We start from the raw sequence: 17,086 nt of genomic DNA, 5'->3' as shown, positions 1-17,086 counted from the left end.
ATATGCAATTAAGCATGTATTTAACTTTTATGCGCTTCAAAACGACAAGGCATATAGGTAGACGAATTCCGGCTGCCAGCAATAACTGAGACGATACCCTCTTCCGACCTATACTTTGGTACAAGAGATTCTTGTCAGTTTTTTTGGAGGTCGGTTGATAATCTGAACTTTTTATGGTCCCTTGATGTTCGATATAATGAGCTTTTGCAGTAATACACATTTTGTTGAAAGCTTCTGTAGAACATTTGATATTCTTTTTTTTTTTGAAGTTGAGTAAAGCAGACTTGTTCTGCCGATCATATCTTTGTAGCATAAGACAAAATGCGGTTTAGGAAAAACTTGGTGCTGTGCTAAAGAATATGCAGTGAAAGCTCGTTAATCCGGTCTGCAAAAGACCAGAAAGAAACGAGAAAAGCTAAGAAAACAATTTCTAAAGTTGCTCTGCAAGGAGCTGAAACACTGTGGCCTGCTTTTGACATAAAAACTGCAAGGAAATGATACGCGGAGGCGCGGAGCGCCTTAGTCTAACTGCAATTTTGTAACAGTTCGCAGTAATTATTTACCATGACGCTAATAGGCACGATAATAGCCACGGGCCAGCGCCTAGCGTGCTTCCCAACGCCGTCCAAATCCAGCGCGCTGGCTGCCAGGTCACGTGGCAGGACTCAGCAAACCCTCCTCCCCTCATCGCCCTCCTCTATAAATTCCGGAGTGTTATCCGGCCAGGCCTTACGCCGAGCCATGCCGTGGTCCGTCCTGCTGTTCGTGTGCTGTTTGTGTCTGATTTCAAAATCGTTCCTTCAAACTTCCGTTTTGGTTTCCTGCTTATCGTAACTTGCGCCGCGTGTCAGCAATGCAGCCATTCGCGTACTTTGTGAAAATTGACCACGCCGAGAAGCATGGAGCCGTGTCATATTGACAACACTTTCGACTTCAACCATAGCAGCCGCGAAGCAAGAGAAGAAAGCGGTTACTGCAATGCGTCGAGTCTTCGTTTCCAGGTGATACCCATAGTGTAGCGCAAGAGTGCGTGCAATTTGAGACCACGAAAATAAACGAGCGAGCGCAAATGCAAGAAGAACCGGAAGGGACGAGGCTCTGTCAGCTCTTTCCTGTTCGTTTCCCTTTGGCATTGCGTGTGAGTCACTGGTTGTTTCCGCGGCAGCAAAGTGCATTTCACAACGAATCATCAACCTGCTGGTTTGTCAGTGTTCACTGTGTATGCGTTGCGACGCGAGCGCCGAGGTGTATGCATAGATGCGTTTGCTGAATGGTAGGCCCGTGTAGGAGTCCTAAACGTAAATGTGGCAATTGTATACCGCCCAGCAAAGCGCGTGACTATGTTTTGGGCTTTCGTTAAGGTGGTTGCTCGACTTCCTGTTCATTATTCGACGTGGGACGTGATCGTGCACTGCCTGCACGCGTGTTCTTGACGCCACTATCGGCCCGTTGGGGACTGCCGATAGCGTGCGCCGCTCGGTCTGCTTAGCGTTGTGTTATTTGCTACGCGTATATCGTCTTTATAGTGATCTGATGTGGCGTCTTAAGGTTTGAACACACCTCCACGAGCCGATTACACCAGCTGTCAAGCTTAGAATTGGAGGGGAGTGACGCGTCAAGGCATGCAAGCGACTGAGTGAATTGAGCGACGCGTCACTGCGGTACCCCAACAAACAGGGAGCTGCCTGCTCGATCACTTTTGTAACATTGGTAACGTTGCCTGCAGCTGTAAAGTTCTTTTAGTTGCAGGCGGCCGTGAATAAAAATAATTGCTAAATGTTGACGAAGTAGCCCTAGATAAAGAGCGCTTTGTAGCCTTTTAAAATTAAGTGGTTTTGAATAACCTAAGTAGTACAGAGCTTATCATAAAAACTAGCGTGAGCAAGTGGCGTTATGTATCTGAGGTTTGGCTGTTTAAATATTTCCTTGTGGTTGTGTGAAATGTCAGCACTACAAATATTTCTCAGGAAGTGCCAGGCATTGTGGGTGCAAAATACACAGGTGGAAATTATGATGTTACCCAGGTGAAGTGCCTGCTCTTCAGTAGTGAAGATGTATGAAAAGAGCTTCGTCGGAGAGGATGTCTGCACTGTCCAGATTTGGGGCTGTTCTTTTCTGTGCCCGTTCAGCGTACACTGGAGAGCACAAGTATGTACCAAGTTTTCTAAGCACTGTTTTTTTCACCTCTGTGTTGAGATCAGTGTGTTGCAATGTCTGCTTTGGACCAGAACGTTGATGGCATGTATTGGAATTCCCCTATTCAAAATAACGTGTGTCTCTTCCCAATAGGTCATCATCATATAGTGCCAGTTTCATGCTCAGAAAGAAGCAGTGCTTAAATTTAGGGGGTCTCGGCTGGCGTCAGAACCCTTACAAAACTAACGAGGAATCTGAGACTCCCCCTACTAGAATGTAGGAAATTTATGAATCTGAAGCTAGCAACCAATTTTGATTTTCTTGTTAGTGGTGGTTGGAACATTTGTCCTATCATTTCTAAAATTTCATGGTGATTTTTAGCAAGAATCCTTAACACGTTTTCTTATAGCCGAGACGCAAAAAATGCAAAGCTGACAGCACGACACACAGGGTGGAAGAAAAAGGGAAACCCGCACCCTCATACCACCAGTGAGTCCAGAGCTGGCCGCTCAGCTCCAAGGCTACACAACAACGACGAGCACACTGTCATAGCCTCAGCTCCGTTACTTTCTCCTTGTCCCTCTCTAGTTCCCTTCCCACCCGTTCTCCAGCCACTAGAGACCCCCATCAATGCAGCCATGCTTTAAAAGACACCAATATGAAGTAATGGGCTACAGGGCAGCATTCTAAAGTGATATTACAGCATTAGAGCAATGCTTTTATCATTTTTTTCTTCTAGTACCCATCTCACATGGCACTCCTCATAGACAATCATAGTAGAAGGATAACCATGTCAAGTTTCTGCAGTAATGCCGGTGCCACATGGCACTCCTCAGAGAGTGGTCCAGCAAAGACGTCTTATTTCACTTGGCGAAAAGAATATGTATGGTGTTATATAGTGAAGCTGTGAATATGCCTCAAAGATAAAACATTAATTGGACTTTACAGCTTCTCTTGTAAGCTTCTCTTCTGTAGCCTCTCACTGTATAACAAAAGTAAAAACAGTATTAATTTTTACACAAATCACAAAAAAGAACAGACAGGACAGCGTCCGTCCATTATGTTTTTTCTGTGTGGTTTGTGTGAAAATTAGCGCTGTTGTTACTTTTGTTACACAATGTTACACCAACTAGCCCAGCAAGAGGTACTGTTAAATGAACATTTCACTGTAGTTGCTACATGTTTACTACCTCTAGATCTGAGTAGAAAATAAGCACCGTCTACTGTAAACTACTTCAGTGTCTGTTGAATTATAGCCTGTGCACATAAAAGTTAAATGTGCTAAATGAAAAAAGGTGAATGTTCGCCGTAAATTGTTACCTCGGTGATTATCTTGGTGAGTTGATTTTTTGCCATCTCACTTGCTTGGTGATGACACTGTACACGTTCAGTGAATATACTTGCTCTAATACACTTACAGGAAATTAGGAGCTTATAGTGACCTGTTTGACTCAGCCTTTAGGCATGCTACCTGGTATCATAGTTAAAGAAAGCTTCAAAGAAACTGCATATACTATGGACACCAGATGATTGCTTGCGTCCTCATTCAAATTCCTTGGACATTTATGTACATGGACTACCCCGTGATATTTGCTCTATGACTGGTAAATTTTTTATAATTGTATTTCTTCTTATTGTTTCAGTATCATCAACCGAAAGATGGCTGCGACGTGTAGTTGGTTTTCAGGTCATATCAAAAGCAAAAAAACTGGTAATATAACTGCTGGTATGGCATTTGTTCTGATTCCAGCTTTTCAAACAGGCTGTTTTAGGTGTTGTACCAGATCTAAAGGCCAAGTAGGCATCACAGCCAACATTTGGCTCATCAAGCCTAAACAACATCAGGGAAGAAAATGGAATTATAAATTATTTAATGGTAGGCACATACCACTTGAGGATTCATGTATTCTAATGTCTAGTGCAGCATTTAAAAAAATGTGACCAAAATTATGTGTTTATAGGTGTTATATATTTGACTGCTCTCAATTTGCAGAGGTGTGAGTGTTTAGTACTGCTTACCTTCTTTTTGTTGTTCTCTTTTTGTTCATTGTTTGGGCCATCTTGTTTGTTATTTTGTGTTGTGTCATCGCATAGTGCATCCCTTCTGTTTTGTTTGTGCATCACTTCTGTTCAGTGTTTTTTTTGTGGCAGGCCTCATCACAGCTGGCACCTTTCCTTTCATTTTTGTCTTCTCCTCTGACGATGCTCATGGTACTAGACAAAATATAATTTACTGAAAGGCTGAATTCTAAATTGTGCCGCATCATTTAGCTGCCCTCTTCCTTTTTAGCATATGACATTAATGGTGACGCCTTCTTTTGCCAAGAATCTTACATTGACACAAATTTTTTTTCACATGTGCAGGGCATGCTTTGCTTTCATTTAGAGTTTGTGCATTTACAGTGTATAGTTTGTACATGGTCACTTATTTGGTGACTGACACAGTGGCCTCATTTGCTGACTTTTGTATTATTATGAGGGGTTAGAATTTATTTTTCTTACTGCTTATGAGCTTTACGGGAGCTTATGCCTTCTTCAACAGTCATGTCTTTTTTATTGATTCAGTTGGGATACTGAAGATCAAATGAGCGAGGATCTGGGGCCAAAATACCAGTATAACTTCGTGCCGTTTGCCAGCTTTTTTTTAATGTGCATAACTGTGCACGTAGGAAATAATTTCAGGTCTCAGTGGTCCTTCATTTGCTCTTGCTTTTCAGCCTTTATGCCAGACGTCAAATTTTGGAGGATAGTCTGTTACAGCCTTCCTCATTGAAGTAGGTAACACAATGTACCAGCCGTGACAATTGGTCATTTTAACTAAGCACCCCACCCTCACTTTATGAGCACGCCAAAGCTGATATCTGATGGCAACTTTGATTAGTATTGACACCTGAAGTTGTCTTTTTACAAGCATAATGTTACGGACCACTTAACTATTTCCTTAAGCTATTGGGTTAAAAATCATGTTTTTGCTTGCTGTCAAACTCGCTCAACGGCCCTTTCATTGTGAAAATTAGTATAACAATTCGAAAGGCAGCCAGGTCCTCATGGAATGTGAAAGGTCCACACCGGAAATCTGCTCCTGCAGCAAATCATGTGGGTCATATGGGAGGTGGTGTTAAAAAGTAATGAAGCATGGAAATGAAAATGATGATTCGCAGTTATTACCATTTTGTGGTGCTTGATCAATTTCTGTCTTTTAAAGGCACTGTTCTAAAAAACCCAAAGTGCACCGGAGCCGCTGGAAAGCTTTTGTGTGAAGAAAAGGCATACTGACTATGTTCATCGCTATTTGATGATTGTGCAAAATTTCAAAATGACCATTTTACAACTTCTTTATGAACATGTACTCTCTAGTGTCACATAAGGTGTAATGACAGAACTTGTCTAATTTTTCTTTTTTACTTCAGTTTTGTTTCTACTTATATTTTGTCTTGCTTAACATGAGCACAACAAGCCATACACTCCTGTTTCACTTTGTATAAGAAAACAGTGGCAAGTCCAGAGTCTCTGCGTGTGGGCCCCTCGTTGAACAGTTTTCTAAGGCACTAATTTGTTTGCCTTGGACTATATCAATAGCTCATTCGCTTCTAGCTCAAAAAATGTTAAGTAATGTTTCGTTCAATTTTGACTACAAGAAATGTGCTAACTTGGCAGCATGTTGAGGACACATTAGATTTTCTGCAGGTCAACCAGCATTAGTACCTTGCTTGACAAGGGCATGGGCAAGGACTGTAATTAGAAAATTGCTCTTAGCAGTCACTGAGAAACCGCCGCGGTGGCTGAGTGGTTATGGCGATCGGCTGCTGGCCCGAAAGACGCAGATTTGCTCCCGGCCACGGCAATCGAATTTTGATGAAGGCGAAATTCTTGAGGCCCGTGTACTGTGCTGTCAGTGCACGCTAAAGTACCCCAGATTGTCGAAATTTCTGGAGCTCTTCATTACGGCGTCTCTCATAGCCTGAGCCTCATTGGGACGTTAAACCCATATAAACCGAACCATAAACCGAACCAGTCGCCGCGTGTTGATTTAAACACTGGCAGTGCTCCCACGATTTTATTTTCAGTATTTGCTACCACATATACTAATCTGCGATTTTGAAGGATGAAGTCATTTTTTTTTCAATAATTGTGCAGTTGAAGTTGTGTATTTTAAATGTCAAAGCAAGCAGTTGCCTCTTGTACTTCACACAGCTATTAGAACTCAACACTATTGTATGGCGTCATCAACGTCAAGATGTAAGTCTTGTGTTGGTAATAAACGAGAGGATTTCTTACTTTCTTGCTTCAACGTGCGTTAAAGCATACTGCCGCTGTGAAGCGTACAGATACAGTTATTATCACATTCCTGGCTGCGAATATGGCTAAGAATTTCCATACGCTTGTTTTTTTTCCTGTAGGTGTATCTGAATTCATTGTAGAGAAGGCAATGTATGACACCATGAAGGGAATCCCAAAGGATGCAGTATTTCACAAGAGGACTTCCATTACCATCTGGTCAACAGAAGCAGTTGTACAATGCAGTTCCAGCAGCAAGTGCTCAAGAGGTGACAGCGGAGTGCAAAGAAAAGGCGCTCCACAAGGCTAAGCATAGAGGGCTGGGATAGTCGGTTCTGGGCAAAATTATGAGACATCATTCCAGCGCACAAAAATGTCTTGTGTCTGTGGTGTCTATCCTCTTCGTTCGTGTGTTTTGTGCTCTCGAGTGATGTTTCATAATTCACTGAAGAGAAAAATGGATGCACTGAAAAGTAATTGCTAGCTTTAGCTGTATTTATCTCAGAGGCATATATTCACTCCATCATGGTATATGATAATTACGACAGGTTTGTTAGTGGTTTATTGCATAAAAGCGCCAAAAATGATAATGACAAACATACAAGACGGGACCAAATATTTGTAGATGTTGTCTTCATGTGAAAGTTTATTTACAGGAAGTTAAATGATGGGTGCAGTTAGCTCGTGTGAGGATAAAAGTAGCTTAACGGCCTAGGCTCTATGTGCAGTGCGGCAGTGCATGATCAGTGAAATTACTCATAATGAACAACTTTTAGTGAATACTCATGCCATGGAAACAAAAGATAGATGGTACTTAGCAGTCATTTACCCTGAATCTTGGATTTGAGGTACTGAGGCCTAAGTGATGCTGATTCAATATAAGCATTCGTGGGCGCCGCCACATTTGCCATCGTCCATGAATCCTCTGGTTGTCTGTACGTAACAACGAAAATTTGTATGTTATAACTTGTAGCCATCACTGAAAGCATTTTGCATGAAAATAAGCTTGAATTGAATGCTAGCTGGCCTATTGCTTAACTGTCAGATGCCATGATAGAAGTAACTGTTAGAGTCTAACATGTAGCCTATATTGAGCCCCTGCTTTCTCTTACCGTCTCTGCTCTCTTGTCTAGCTGTTATGCATAGAGTTTTGCAAGTCAAATTCTAAATTCGGCTACTTCAGTTTGCACGTAAAAAAATTTTGGCTGCTTTTTACTCAAGCATAGGTGTGCTTGAGCTTTTCTTCGCTAGTTTTGCTGCATGCTTTGGAAAAACATTTTGAAGCATTGAATATGAAAAAAACATATCTTAGCCAGTTTTTTCACACTTAGCAGGGACGGCCGAGTTGGACCTATAGAGATGGCTCGAAGCGGTTGCAATACTTTGTTGCATACATGTTGGGAGGAATTATGCGTCTTGTATGTTATGTATGTGTGGCAGTAAACATTGCTACTTTGAAAAAGGCACCGGTCTGCCATACAATGTCAGCAAAGCTTAAAGAACGCCACTTGGTATAAATTAACTTGGAGCCCTGCACTGCAGTGTCCTGAAGCCGTTATTGTTATCTGCATTGCTGTGAGAAGCGGCTCTTGCAAGTCATCTGCCTGCTTAGAACCAGTCAACTGGTTAAGCTTATTCACTTAACTCGTAATCAACTCGGGACATTTTTTATAACTGGAACCCTAACTCATGGATGCACCAACAGAAGTGCATCTCACTGGAAGACAGGGAGTGCTAGGCACCGTAGTGGGCAATGCACAGTACGTAGAATCTACTGTGGGTTTTGTTGTGTGTAAGTGTCTGCAGGTACTGTCCAGTGAACTGCACCAGAGGCTCAGGATGTGTATAGCAGGCTATACCTAAACAAAACTGATGTGCGCTCAGGCAGCTTTTGTTTCAATACATTCAGCAGGAAAAATAATCTGACAGCTTGTTTGCACATCTGTTAGGGTTTTATCAGCGCCAGGGTTCAGAGCATCTTGTTTACGGTTTTCTTTCGAATCATTAACATTCCAGCCTTGTCATTTTGTATGTGGAATTCAGCTGAAAATAAATTTCAGCAGTCGGCTTTTAATGCTTTGCTGCCACTATTTTGGAAGAATTGAAGAGGAATGGTCTTATAAATAGATGCAGCCCGCCAGTGATTTACAGTTCTGCACCCTGTGCGCATAAAAAGTCTCAATACATGGATTTTGTGACCCTGAAATATACTTGCATCAAATATTTTTTTAGTGGAACTACATTTTATCTCCTTTTTGTGCCCATCTTTACAGGCATCTTCTAATCATTTCTCTAATTCCTTAATTCCTCTTAATTTTTTGTTTTCTGCAGCAGTAGAATTTTCATATCAATTTATTTCTCTAGGTTACCAAGTATTAGAATCTCTGAGCCTGGTAATGAATCAAATTACCGTAAATGCTAGAGTGCTGTTGATTTTCTCAGAAAGCCTGACTTTGTGTTAGAAGGACTGTCATGCTCAATATCAGCTGCAACGCCAAAATATGATAGGAATTCAGATTATGATGCAAGCATACCCAGCTGTGGTGTAAATATAAGCATTTAGCTATGAATACAAAAGAAAAGCAGTTAACGCAATAATTCACACTTTCATTCACACAGCATGATGATAAAGAGGGGCAAGGGAGGAGGCACCTCAAAGCATTTTTGGTGTCTTCCCCCTTGTCCGTGTTCATCGTTGCACTGTTTGAATGAAAGTGTGAAATACTAGCTCATCCATACACTGATTTCAAGCAAATTAATGCAAGTGGGGTGCTTTATGTGAGTAGCATTGATTTACTATAAAGCAGAAGACAGTTGATTTGCTGCAGAGGCATTGCAAGTCATATTGAATGTGTAATATGTTTGCACCACTGTGCTAAATTTAATAGCAGTGTTTGCTAGTTGTCTTTGGACTGTGATTATTATAGTGCATTTCACACAAATTCGTGATTTTGTTCTCTCGTTCTTCAGGCATTGTGGCTACACAGCTGGAGTCAAGCTGCTATCAGGGAAATGCAACATATTCGACTTTCTCAGAAAAGATGCAAGGTCATGATGCTAGGGGCCTCCATCTTTACTATACTGCCAATTTTGTCTACCAATGAAGCTAAGGAGGCTCTTGAGCAAATGTAAGCATTTTTTCTTTCTTTACGATACGTGCTTGCTCTTCATCTTCGGCAAGATTAGGAATGATGCGGCTATGTGGATGCTCCAGTGTACAATCATGTGAAAAATTGTGACACTGCGAGTGTGTGCCACACTATGCCTAACTGCGTGCAGGTGCCATCTGATTAAATGCTCGTGCCATCAAGGCCGGCGCAGCGAGATTGGTGGATTTTAGTGCACCTGTCTCGACATCAGGAGTCCTTGCTGTTTTGCAGCATTTGGCGTCCATTCGCAGGGATCTCTTGTCATGATAGTATGTCCAATCTCACAGCATCTCAATCAAGATATTCTATGGTACAATAACCACACTAAATCGAATGGTACACCGACCACACCAGGAAACACCAAACCAAAGCACACCAGAGCCGGTATCAGGCAACCGGGTCACAGCACAGAACACCAGACCAGAACAAACTAAAGAACACCACTCTACCCCACATCAGGACCCGTGTCTGAAAATCCTGATCTGGACGGAACACCAGACACGGTCACACCAGAACCCGTATCAAAAAAGCCAGTTTGGTGTAATCACCAGAAACGGGCTGGTGTTTTTTTGCGACTAGGTACATGGAATTTCTTCCAATGGTGCCTATGAACTACTGTCAACGTATTGATTCCTTTTAATATAATTTTCATGCGTAGTGTTTTCTTCAGCTGTAGTTTAATTTGAGCCCTCTACATATGGTGAGTCCACTTCAGATTAAGTCGGAACTTCGAAATTGTCTCATCTTGCGTTTGGATTTGTAGACCTGAAAGCTTCATTTTGTACAAGTGTATTTGAATGAGGATTTGTTGTAGATAATATTTAGCCTACTACAAGAAATTAGCACAAGCATTAGCCTTGCTGTTCAAAGTGCCAGCTGGCGGTTATGTGCATACATCACTCATGTAGCTCCAGACTACAGTTTTGTCACGGTTCAAGGTGGCCTTAAAGTAATGACTTCACTTTTCTCCCTTATCTTATTGTTTGGGAAGCATATGCCATTGAGTCATGCATAAAAGAAAGTTAATATGATGAAGCAAAGATGGCCGTTTAGAAGACAACAGAGAATTTTTTTATCGTTAAGCTGGGTCACACCACTGTGATCATAGGTCTGTTTGAGTACTCTATATGATCCTGTTCTACATGCTTCTGATTTTTTGTTGACTTGCACATGGTTTCTCGAAGAGAGAGTTTTATGAAAGATTCATTGTAAGGTTTTCATGGCATAGTTCACTTTTTATAATCTGTATAATCAATTTCAGATCAAAAAGCTAGCACTCATTGGGGGTGAGACAGCTGATGAGGCTACAAAACTTAATATGAAGACTGTGTGAAGACTTCTCTGGCCCTCAGGTACACATTCAAGGGGCGGGTGAAAAAGAAGCATATTAAGAACCTGCGGCTGTACAGCGCAATTGTTGGTGAGTACATGTCAATCTTCTGTAGGTTATAGACTTTTTGTGAACGCGGTATCTAATTGCAGGTAAAAGCTACTTTCAATCTACCTGGTGTGGTTTTCAGCACTTCCGTTATGAATTACTGCGTACGCATCCTAATTTCAAGGAAAATAGGTACCATATATTTGCTTGTGCGTTTTCTTCTTTCAAACCATGCGTTAGACATTCTACACATGTGCGACCAATAAATAATTTATAATTGAAATTCATAGTGCTGGTTCAAAAGCGCAAACAAACACGGACCAAGTAAGACACGAGACACACGAACCAGCGCTGAACCTACAACTGATTTTTTTATTAGAAGACACACGGAAAAACAGCGCACATGCCCAATGTCAACAAGACTTCTAATGCTAGTAAAAGGTAAAAACCGTTTTAAAAGCTAGTGTGTATCTGCAGACTCAATACCCACTATGTAGCATATTGATTTCTCGAAGCGATAATGTAACAGATGGCATACTCACTCACCCATTACTTTTTCTGATAATATGAAACGGCTCAGCCACTTCTCTAGTGCGCCGGTCAGAATAAGCGAACAAGACATCAGTATCATCAAAAAACGGCGTACGTTTGCACGTGAAACAATGCTTAGCTAGGTTAGTTTCTTTCTTAAAGAATTAGCGTGCTCATGAGCCACACATTAAGGGGACTATGCAATCAATTAATTGAGATTACTTAAAGCAGACGAGAGATAGGCATTCGATCACTCGTCACCTCAGGGCAAGAACTTTACAGCTAGCATCAGCAACAGCGAAGATATAGACGATTAAAAATTACGCTCCTCCTCTCCCCCTCAACTCGTACACGAGGATCACCAGAAAAAAATAAAGAAAACAGCTCTGGGACTGGGCCCCGCCCATGAATACGTCATCAGATGACGTTTCTTTTGCAACTTCCGGTTGTCGCTCCTAGCGCCCAGCAGCAGCGTCGGCGGCATGGCGGCATCTCTCCGGTCTCTTTGCCTTCCTGGATTGCGGCGCGCGTCGGGTTTCTTTGCTTGTCATCTGTGGTAATTAGCAGTAATAAACCCTGACCTCGAGTTGTGACTGCTCGCTTTTACGGCCGCGATGGGCATCGAGCCCTACGCGTGCGCACGAAGAGCCGTGCGAGTGGCTCCGGAACTCCCGACAGAAGGAGGCGGCAGAGGAAAATTGAAACCATATGCGCGAAGGCAACGCCCTGACTCGCGCTTGCCCGAGAGGGTCGTGCGGCGGCACGAGCAGACGATTTTCACGGCTACCGGAAGTGTGCCCGTGACGTCGTCGCTGCCGTGGCTTCAGCTAATGAGAGCGTGTGGTGGCCGGGCGACGTCATAGGTAGTGTGACGTCTTTCTTCAACAATTTTAGTTCCAAAATCGGTCACTACAAGCACACCAATTGGCCCGCAAATTTAAAAAAAAAACAGGGTTTTTAAAAGTTCATAATAAATTGCCGGCGCAGTTCTGAAGACTCATACTTGGTGTGAATGGTTCTTAGCATCATTTCTATGCATTGAAAACATTTGCAATTGACTTTTAATTCGTTGCATACTCTCCTTAACGCAGCGGCCAGTCTGGCCTATGTAGGTTAGGCCACAGGAAAGGGGGATTTGATACAATACGCCAGTCTTACAGGGCGCATATATATTTTCATGATTTTTGTTGCAAGTATTTCTTCTGTGCCCGTCATGCCTTCTTTGAACCGCCGCCCTTACTCTTTCTAGCTTGTTAGGTGCAGAGAACAGAACCTATACCCCATGCTTGCTCCCCACTCTTTTAATCCGGTGCAACAGCGTGTGGACATATGGCATAACCACTACCTTTCTTCTCCCTTCTTCCGAACCCTTTTCCAACCCCCCAGGTACTTGCAGACGATTTCAGCACACGGAGGGCTTTGTTTTCACTCAAAATGAGAACTGAGTCCGGAAAACCAGCTTCCCTACTTCTGTCTGCCTGGGCTAAGAGACTGGACATCATTTTATAACAAGATTTCTTTATTGCCATGCCCAAGCATCACGTAATGATGCCACTTTTTACAAGCTTTGAATGAAAGGACCTGTAATTCAAAAAGGGATTTTCACTTCTGGGGGAATACTGCCAACAGACATGGTTGGGTTTGAAAGACAAATTTAAAGCAAGGAATTGCAAAACTGTTTCTTGTGTTCAGAGAAGGCGGTGACTTTACTTCAGAAGTTTAAGTTAGAAGGTATAGCAAAGAAACTGAAGGAAGCTGAACACTCGGTGCTAGAAATTTTCTTTAGTGCTAAGATGCACAAGCCTAACGTGCCTTTCCGGGCAAGCTTCTCCGAGCACAATTCTTGGCAGTTGTTTTTGTCTACCTATATCTTTGCAAACATTTGTTGTCACTTCGCGTAAAGGATCCGTTTCTCGTACCTAATTCTGAGGCAGTAGCTGATTTCCTCCAAAATGAGAGCCGGTCACTATGTGATGGTTTCAGCGTACATGTGGTTGATTTGTTTTGTTCCCTTCCACACTTTGAACTAATCCAGTATCTTCAGCATTGCATTACGGATGACAACGATGAATGGGTGCCCCAAAGAAATGTGGAATCACAACAGGATCCTGTCTGGAACTGTTATCTTACTACGTGAGGGACTCGTTTGTTGAGTGGAATGGTCGACTTTTTATGCAAAACTCGGGTGTGTGCATAGGTGCCTAGGTAGCTCCCATTCTCAGTAATATTTATATAGTCGGGTTGATATGAAAGCTAAGACTGATCTAGCCGGTTATTGCGTACGCATTTTCCTTTATGTGGATGATTACCTGGTGCTGGCTAGGTCCGTGACTCCCGAATTTGTGTCGAATATTCTGGATGTTTTTGCATGTAATGGTTCTTAACTGAGATTCACACATGAAGGCACTCAATAAACAGTCTTGCGATTTCTTGATTAAAAATTGTCTTTCGAAACCAACCATGTCTTTTGGCAGTATTCTCCTAGAAAAGAAGCCCATTTGAATTGCAGGACCTTTTATTCAAAGCTTGTAAAAAGTGGCATTGTTACAGGATGCTTAGGCATGGCAGTAAAGAAATCTTGTTATCATAAAATGATGCCCAGTCTCTTAGCCCAGGCAGACAGATTTAGGGAAGCTTGTGTCCTGGACTTAGCTCTCATATCGACTGCAAAGTCCTTGGTGCGCTGAAATCGTCTGCAAGTACCTCGGAGGTGGAAAAGGGTTCGGAAGAAGGGAGAAGAAAGGTAGTGGTTATGCCATATGTCCACAAGCTGTCGCACCGGTTTAAAATGGTGGGGAGCAAGCATGAGGTAAAGGTTCTGTTCTCAGCACCTAACAAGCTAGAAAGAGTCGGAGCGGCGGTTCAAAGAAGGCATGAATGGCACAGAAGAAATGCTTGCAACATAAATCATGAAAATAGATATGTTCCCTGTAAGACTGGTGTAGTGTATCAAATCCCCTTTTACTGTGTCCTTACCTACATAGGCCAGACTGGCCGCTACGTTAACGGGCGGCTCATGGAGCACGCTAATTCTTTAAGACAGAGAGAGAAACTAACCTAGCTAAGCATTGTTTCACGTGCAAATGTACGCCGTTTTTGTGATACTGATGTCTTGTTCGTTTATTCTGACCAACGCACTAGACAAGTAGCTGAGACGTTTCATATTATCAGAAAAAGTAATGCGTGCGTGAGTACGCCATCTGTTACATCATCACTTCGAGAAATGAATATGATACATAGTAACTAGCTATTCTGCAGATACACACGTGCTTTTAAAGCGGTTTTTTCCTTGTACTAGCACTATGAGACTTGTTGACACTGCGCATGTGCGCTGTTTTTTCGTATGTGTATATATGACGTGCTTCTTCCTAATAAAAAATCTGTTGTAAGTTCAGCGCTGGTTTGTGTGTCTCGTCTCTTACTTGGTCCGTGTGTGTTTGCGCTTTTGAACCACCACTATGCATCAGCACCAACTAGCGAAATCTGCAGTTTTTCTACTAAATTGTAGAAAAACTGCTTCATGCTGTTTCGGTTTCATTATTCGAACAATGACTGTGACGTGTAGTTGGTGTTTAAGTCACATGAGGCATAAAATATTGGTTGTATTATTGCTGACGGGTCATTTTCTTTCATTCCAGGTCTTGGAAGAGGCTGGATTAAATGTCGTAGTGAATTAAAGCTACATATCAGCGATTATATTAGTTTTTCTAGTTGCATCATGTGAACAAAACATCAACTTGACGACAGGCGTCGTTCGGTCCATGAAACCAAAACAGCATGTGAGAAGAAATTCAATTATAAATTATTTAGCGGGGTTCTAGGCAAATACCACCCGTCAATCCATGTATTTTATTATCTTACGCATCATTTGACAGAAGAAAACACGCCATAAATTTTGGTCTATAGTCCTTTAATGACTCATGCATTTCGGTTATTCTTATGGATATTTATGGTTATTATGGTTACAGATATTAATAGCAAAAGAAATTTGCTGATATTTCAAGTATTGCATATTGTAGCATTGCATAGAGTTATGAAGCATTTCCTGGAAGATGTGACAGTAATACGGTGCAAAGTGATTTTTATCCACCATACTAAATATTAATTTGATATGTGTGTTTATTTGTTCACTTTTTCATCTCCTGTTAAGCGCAGAATCCCAACAGCCACCATGGAAGGCATCAACAACAGAGTGGCTGCGTTCCTGCGTGGGGCAAGAGACTGGTATGGCGGTCGGAAAGCTCGGATGAAGGGGTGGACGCTTAACCCCAGTAATTAGGGCTTTCTAAACATGTAAACATGGCTTTGTAAAATGTCTTGCAAAAACAAATAAATAATTGCTTGTATTGTAATGTCAGATATGTGGAATGTAATTTCTGTAGTAACATGCACACAACAAAATACTGATGAAGTGGAGAAAGCCTCTCTGGGTTGCCAAGGTGGGCTTTAAATCTAATTGGGTCGGTGAGCCCAAAGGCATACAGCTATGCGTTCTATAAGGGTTACCTTTGTTGACTTCCCGCAAGTGTCACCTAGGAAGGCCACAGGGGCCCAGAACGGGCTAGCCCACAGGGGCCCAGTGCGGGCTAGCCCAAAGGGGCCCAGACAGGCCAGCCCACGGGGATCCAGAGCGGAGCTTTGTGGGGCTATGCAGTAAGCCCACTGGGCTGCCCTTGAGGGTCCCCCTGATGCCGAGTTGCAAATCCCGCACATACCCACGTCGGGCCCCTATGGGCTGCCGTGCCGGGCCCACAAGGGCCCGCGATTCAGAGCCCCATTTGTGCTACTGGGGACACTACGCTACTCAGAGCCGCGTTTCGCGTGGTAAGGCCGGAGTAAGAACTGCGCATGCACCGTTGCCATGGCAACCAGCTGCGCTTGGCTATGGAGCTTGAAGTATAAATGCCCTGAGGGTATGCGCATTGCTAGTGTGGCGTTTCATGGGTGAAGTGGCGGTGAGCGCCTGTACTGCGCGCGGCATGTGCTTGGGTACGAGCAGCTGCTTTGGACCCCGATATTGTTGCTTGGCGTGAAGAGGCCCTTCAGCGTAAGAATTAATATCGAAGGACCAAACGTGCGTACGTAGCTCTCACTATGCATATTCTTGCTTAGCTGAGCTAAGCCACTGCCTATTTTTTATTAGGCGACAAGCCTCTCATTAACAGTCAGTATAGCAGCATTTTAAACACAGGTAACTATTTTGAGGCACTATTAATCCCTTATTAACCGATAACTATACTTAATCTCAATAATTCCTTGCAGCACTGTCAAAGCTGCGATGAATGCTCAATCGACGTTCTGACGCTGCTGAATGTACTGCCATTATAAAATTGGCATATTGGATAGTGTATGCTACGAAAAAAGCGCTCTTCGTAGTGTAGAAATGCGAAACGCTATTTCAGATCGTGCCTTACCGTACTCACCCGTTATCTAAGATATTTTTCGACTCTAGCGTGCGTGGGTCTTGCCGCTGCTCTTGCGTACGCTAGAATATAGTTTCTAAAATGTCGGCGCCCTTGGATGCAGGGCCGCTCGCTTCGGACTCGATTATTAATCGCTGTTACTGCCGTTTTTTGTACATTCACTTGCCATAAATGGAACACTAGGCTTTCGC

The 17,086-nt window shown here is 42.7% G+C and overlaps 1 long non-coding RNA gene across 1 annotated transcript; it reads left to right on the top strand.

Moving 5' to 3' along the window:
• Positions 1-734: 734 nt before the first annotated feature.
• Positions 735-15,781, top strand: LOC144098033 (uncharacterized). Its single transcript, XR_013307125.1, has 7 exons — positions 735-1,001; positions 2,025-2,148; positions 3,780-3,862; positions 6,537-6,683; positions 9,385-9,542; positions 10,825-10,983; positions 15,628-15,781. It is a non-coding gene; the product is annotated as an uncharacterized LOC144098033 (long non-coding RNA).
• The last annotated feature ends 1,305 nt before the right edge of the window (positions 15,782-17,086 follow it).

This window comes from Amblyomma americanum, chromosome 1, assembly GCF_052857255.1.
Source record: "Amblyomma americanum isolate KBUSLIRL-KWMA chromosome 1, ASM5285725v1, whole genome shotgun sequence".
Taxonomy (NCBI): domain Eukaryota; kingdom Metazoa; phylum Arthropoda; class Arachnida; order Ixodida; family Ixodidae; genus Amblyomma; species Amblyomma americanum.
Note: the sequence above shows the minus strand (reverse complement) of the source record. Positions and strands in the feature narration are given on the sequence as shown.